This window comes from Sus scrofa, chromosome 2 (genome assembly GCF_054392235.1).
Source record: "Sus scrofa isolate SSC_HxYL_T2T_F1_AM1 chromosome 2, Sscrofa_HxYL_maternal_Yorkshire_Landrace_v2.0, whole genome shotgun sequence".
NCBI classification, from domain to species: domain Eukaryota; kingdom Metazoa; phylum Chordata; class Mammalia; order Artiodactyla; family Suidae; genus Sus; species Sus scrofa.
In genome coordinates, this window is record NC_139384.1 from 1,408,510 (window position 1) to 1,413,957 (window position 5,448).

Consider the following 5,448-nt stretch of genomic DNA (forward strand, 5'->3'; position numbering starts at 1 on the left):
CGGGCCCCCAGGAGGAATCCAGGGCAGAGGCGAGGGCGTGACCGGGAGGCTACAGCCCCTCTGCCCTCCGCAGCCTGACTCCCCTGGAAGCGGCCGTGTCCTCTGTGTGCCTCAGTAGAGGTTTCGGAGTCACCAACCTCCCTCCTCCACCCCCCACAGCCCCGTCGTGCTCGGTGCCCCTCCGGCCACCTGTGGTGCCCATGCCACCACGGTGAGCCCCCGGGAAGCTGGGCTCTGAGAGCCCGCTTTGCGAAGCTCCAGGAGAGGCAGCTGATTAGCACCGGGCCTTGGAGGGGCTTAACTCCTGACGCCTGAAGGGCGAGTGCTTCTGCCGCTGGCCAAACCCGCGTGATGGAGGTGGAGTGGGCTCGCCTGCGAGTTGCCCGTGGACTTGGGAAAGCCTCCGGGGGCGGCCGGACGCGCAGAGGAAACGCTGAGGGTGCTTTGGGCAGGGGCTTCACCAAACGCAGCTGTGCTGCCCACCCGCCCTGCTGACCCGGGACCGTCCCCCCGGGGCCCTGGAGGGCTCTGTCCCCCGTCAGGAGGGACAGCAGGGCCCAGAGAGGAGACCAGACGCGGGGAGGCTGTGGGGGGCGGGGGGTGAGCTCATGGGGCCCAAACCAGGCCAGCCAAGGGCCACGCGGCCGGACGCTGGGAACGGCACGAGCGCGGGGTCTCCCAGGCCTCCGCTATCTCCTCTCGGTCAGTCGGCCCGCTAGGCATTTCCTGACTGCCCTGAGCAGAGGAAGGGGTCAAGGACCCAGCCCTGTTTCCGAGGCCTGCTCCCTCGCGTTCCCAGCGTCACGCCAGGCGCCCAGGGGCTGGGAGGCTGGCGGGGGGGCGGTGGGGGGGGTGGGCAGAGGCAGAGGGGCGTCACCAGCCCAGCTGCTGCCTGGGACCGGGACACCAACCGTGGGGGCTGCAGTGCACCCAAGGCCGTGGCTCCGGGGCTGCCGCCACGAGATCCTGACGTGCCCAGTCCACCCTTTCCAACTTTCTGCCGCCTCCCACTGCCACCTGCCTACTGAGCTGGGCCCCTGTGGGCCGCCCCCCTACCCTGCCCTTCGCTGCAGCCCAGCAGACTTCCTGGGGTCTCCTGTTGGGCACTCCTGCGGTGCCCCAGCACCGCAAAGCGTGAGGGGAGGGGGACCCTCTGTGCCCTCCAGCCCAGCACTCAGGGCCTGCCAGGCTCTTGATGAAAGTGGCCGCCCATGGGCGTCCCAGTGGTGTGGCCAGCCTGGGTGGCATGTTCCTTCCGCCAGTCAGACCCACTGCCCTGGACCAGGCCTTCAGGGTCTGGGGCGGGGGTTTGGGGGCCTGGAGGTCGCGCGCAGGCCGTGCTTTGTGGGGTAGGGCCTCTCAGGGCTGAGGACATGCCTCACGCCCTCGGCCCCCTTTCCCTGCAGGGACCCCGCATCCTCCAGGCCCCCCGCCCTGATCCCCACGTCCCACTCCCCTTTGCGCCCAGCCCCCCGTTCATTACCCCCCGAGTCCTGTGAGCCCCCTCCCCACCCATTCTGTGTCCCCCAGCCCACAGGCCCTTCCTTGCATGTTCCCCATCTCATCCCCCCCTTCCCCGGCGCACCCCCAGCCCAATTGCAAAGCCCCTGAGACAGATTCCGGTAACTGAGTTTATTGATGAGTCCAGGGCTCTGGGGTGGCCCTGGCGAGGAGGGGCACATGACGAGATGGACACTCAGTGCAGCGTTTGAGGTCTGCTCGGTGGTCGGAGCTTCCAGACTAGGAGAGGGGAGGGCGGGGCCCCACACACTCAGGCCCCCACCCAGTCACCCCCAGACAGAGATGGACAATGGCAGGTGCTGAGGGGGCGCGGGCCGAGGAGGCCAGGCCACTCGGCAGCTCACACACCCGCTCCGAGACCCGGGGCTGGTTCCAGGACTCCAAACCAGTGCAAACGACTTAGTGCAAATTAATTCAGGAAGGACGGGGACACAGAGTCCTGGATGCCCCGAGTCTTCTGAGCAAAGGAGAGGAAAGAAGAGAAGAGAAAAGACAGAGGAAAAAAAGGAGGAAGGGGAGAGAGGGAGGCTGGTGGTGTCTCCAGGGCGCAGCAGGGGGTGGCCGCCGAGGTGGAGTGGCCGGGCGGGGGGTGGGGAACCCCGCGGGTGCCGTTGGTCCGGTGGTGTGGGACGTCTGTTCCTTTGGCTCAACCTGCGGACAAGGACAGAGACAGGACGTGAGCGGGGAGCGGGCAGCGGGCGGGGCTCCGGGAGCGGAAGGAGCGCGCGCCCACCTTCCAGAGCTGATTCCTGAGTCAAGTAGTGTAGTGGCTCCAGAATGCAGCATATTCTTGAGTCAGAGCTAGGAGGACTTGAAGAAGTCCGGGTCCAAGGCCCAGGCATGAGCTGGGTAGCACCATCTCTGCAGGGGGAGGGGGGCACCGTGAGCGCCCGGCTCTCGCCCACGCCCCTTCCACGTGTGGGGCGAGGCGGGACCTGCCTCACCTTGTCGTTTGAGGGTTCTGGGGTCCAGAGAGCAGCAGTCATGCACGTGCTCCTTCAGGAAGGCAAAGGAACAGACGCTGGGTGTGGCAGCTCCCCCGCGGGGCCAGCCGAGAGTGTTCTGCGGGACAGAAGACGGCCATGAGGGGTGGGGGGTGGGGCGGCTGGCCTGGGGGCCAAGGCCTGGACCTGCGCTCACCAGGAAGGCCGGACGGCGTCACGTCTGTCCCTCTCCGTCACACCGGACTGTGTCATGTCCCTCCAAGCACATCCTGGCGTCCGGCCTGCGGTGCTGGCAGTGTGTCCACCCCCACTGGAGACGAGGCTGTGGGGAAGCAGAGGGCCCTGGTCGAGGGGGAGGGCAGAGGCGGTGGCGGGGCCGGGAGGGCGGCAGGCCGGGGCCAGACACTCACCTGTCTCCGGTGCGAGCGCAGAGTCACCCATCTCTGCTCCGTTGTCACCCGCAGAGGCCCGCCTTGGCCTCGCTCGCCGCCAGGCTCCGGCGCCTCGCCCCTGCCTGCGTCCCCACCTCCCTCCCCCCAGAGGTCACATCCATTCCACCCCACCCGCCTCGCCTAGTCTGGTCTCGTCAGTGCCCTTGACTCCCCTGGGTGCTGTCCTGTCTGCCGTACCAGTCCCAGGGGCGAGCGGCGAGGGCGCACAGTGCCACCAAGGACACCGGGGGCCCTGCCGCGCCAGCCCCTGGGCCGCAGTGCTGCGTGGGAACGCACGTCCGCAGGCTGGGCCCGCGCAGCCTCCCTGCTGCCGAAATCTCTCTGGGGCCCGTCCCCACGGCCGTGCTCCCTCCAGGTGACGTCTGTCTGGCACACTGCACCTTCTTTCCCATTCTCCGGCCCTCGAGGCTCCAGCTCAGGCCTCAAGAGGCCCGGCCAGAGCCGCTCCTGTACCTGCTACTAAATGAATTGCAGTGGGTGAAGTGGCGGCTGGGGACCCCACTGTCCTGACACCCCCGACGGGTCCTGTCCGACCCGGGCCTGGAATGCCCCCCGCCTGTTGCGTCTCCTCCCTGCTGGCAGCCCTGCCTCGTCTCCCACCAGACTCGCTTGAGATGCTCTTTCCACCTGGGACGGCCCCGGCCCCCCAGCCCCGCCCGGTCCCAGCTCCCCCTGAGACGTGTCACCTGTTCTGCCCGCCTTGCCTGTCGTCCGCCGCCACTCTGCCGGGGGGTCAGCCGCTTCGCCTCGCCGGCCCTCGCTCCCCAGAACCTCCGGATGCAGGAGGCCAGAGAAACAAGGCCTGGGGAGGGAAGGGGACTCACCTGGCCCGGCAGACGGCTGTCCTCACCTGCCCACAGCTGCCAGCTACACCTCCGCTGCCCCAGGCCCCGGGGCGAACCTCTCTCCAGCTCCCCCTGACCACCAGCCGCCACGACCTGAAACCAAAATTGACCGGGATGAATGCCTGGCTCCCCCCTCTTCCCTCCGCACCCCAGCTCGGGCCTGTCACCCCCCATGCCGATGTTGCCCTGCCTATAGGGCACCTGGGAGCCCGGACCTCAACCCCGCCAGGCTCCCAGGTGCCAGCCAGCCCTGCCCAAGCCAGCCCCTCAACCCTGCGCCGCTCCTGCCAGGCTCCAGATTTCCAAGGTGGTCCTTGGCCCGCGCAAACGCCCCTGCACCCCGCTTCCCCATCTTCCCCTGGTTGCCCCCGGTACCCCCGCTTCCCTGGTTACCCCTCGGCTCCCCCACTTCCCCAGTTTCCCCCAACCCCCCCATCCCTCCCACCACCCCCCTCCCTCACCCTGCTTCCCGGGCCCTAGCCCGGGCTTTTTCTAACAGGGGTGGCCCCGCCCAGAATTCCCGCCCCTGCGCTGCCAGCCAATCGGAGCGGGGACCGTGCTTGGGGCCACCACAAGGCCCACCTCCGACCCGGCTGGTCCAGCACACGTTCCTCACCCGTCCTGGAATTCTCCAAAGAGGGCCTTCTCCCCCTCCCCCCACAGACAGGGTCTGGCATCGTCCGCATATGTCCCTTCCCACTCCGGGTCGAAAGAGTCCCGTCCCCTCAGGGCGGAGGTGGAGGCGGCTCCCTGCCCAGCCCCCACTGGGTGCGCACTCTGCTCCTGGATGGAGGGGGGCCGACAGGCGCACGGGTGTGCCACCGTCTGCCACCACGATGGCCAAGCCCACGGTTCACCTCATCGCCCCAGGGTCCACGGAGCGGTCGCAAGGGGTGTGGGGTCAGGGCTCAGGTTGGGCAGAAAGCGCCTGGGATTACGCGGGCGACGGGCGCTGATTCACCAGCTAGTCGACGGTGCTTGTTGTGGCGAGCACAGCGGCTTCCACAGGGCGGGCTTCCCACGGGGGCTGGGGCACCCCAGTCCCCTCGCTGCCCCATCCAACGTCTGGACACGGCATGCCCGCTGGGCTCACCGGCGCGCCCTAGTGACAAGCCGGGCTCTCTCAGCCCTGCTGCGGCTGCCCAGCACCCCACCGACCAGGACACTGCCCACTCAGGATCGGGACAAAGAGCAGAGAGAGCGCTTTAAGAACCCTCGGCCAAAGAAAAAGAGAAAGAAGAAAAAACAAACAAAAAGAACCCTCGGCCACCCTTGGCCGTTCTGTCCCTGGGGCAAACACCTGGCCTCGTGGGGGCCCTCGGGCACGGTCCCTAGGGTTCGGCCACCAAGTCTAGTCCCGAAGGGACTCACAGCTGTCCAGGCCTGACCACACCTTGGACGGTCCTTGGGAAGACATTGCTTCCATGTACCGTTGGCACACTGGACACCCAGCCTTTGGCACGAGTGGACCCCCAAATATTCAGTGGGAGGACCCCAGGCTTTGCCATGGGTGGACCTCCGAGCCAGGATGGAGCAGAGCCCCACACTTGGCCAGAAGCAGACCCTGGCCGCGGCCGCCTTGGCGGCGATGTGTAAGCCTGCACTGCCGCCCCGCGGCCGCTTCTACCTCCACACCCACAACCGCAGGGCACCATTCGGGGTGGTGACAGGCCTGGGGGTCGGCTC

The 5,448-nt window shown here is 68.0% G+C and overlaps 1 long non-coding RNA gene across 1 annotated transcript; it reads right to left on the minus strand.

Moving 5' to 3' along the window:
- Nucleotides 1-1,617: 1,617 nt before the first annotated feature.
- LOC146405012 (uncharacterized) lies at nt 1,618-4,226 on the minus strand. The gene is made up of 5 exons (XR_014836554.1): nt 2,876-4,226; nt 2,662-2,787; nt 2,466-2,583; nt 2,255-2,382; nt 1,618-2,172 (listed from the first exon to the last, which is right to left on the minus strand). It is a non-coding gene; the product is annotated as an uncharacterized LOC146405012 (long non-coding RNA).
- Between the last annotated feature and the right edge of the window lie 1,222 nt (nt 4,227-5,448).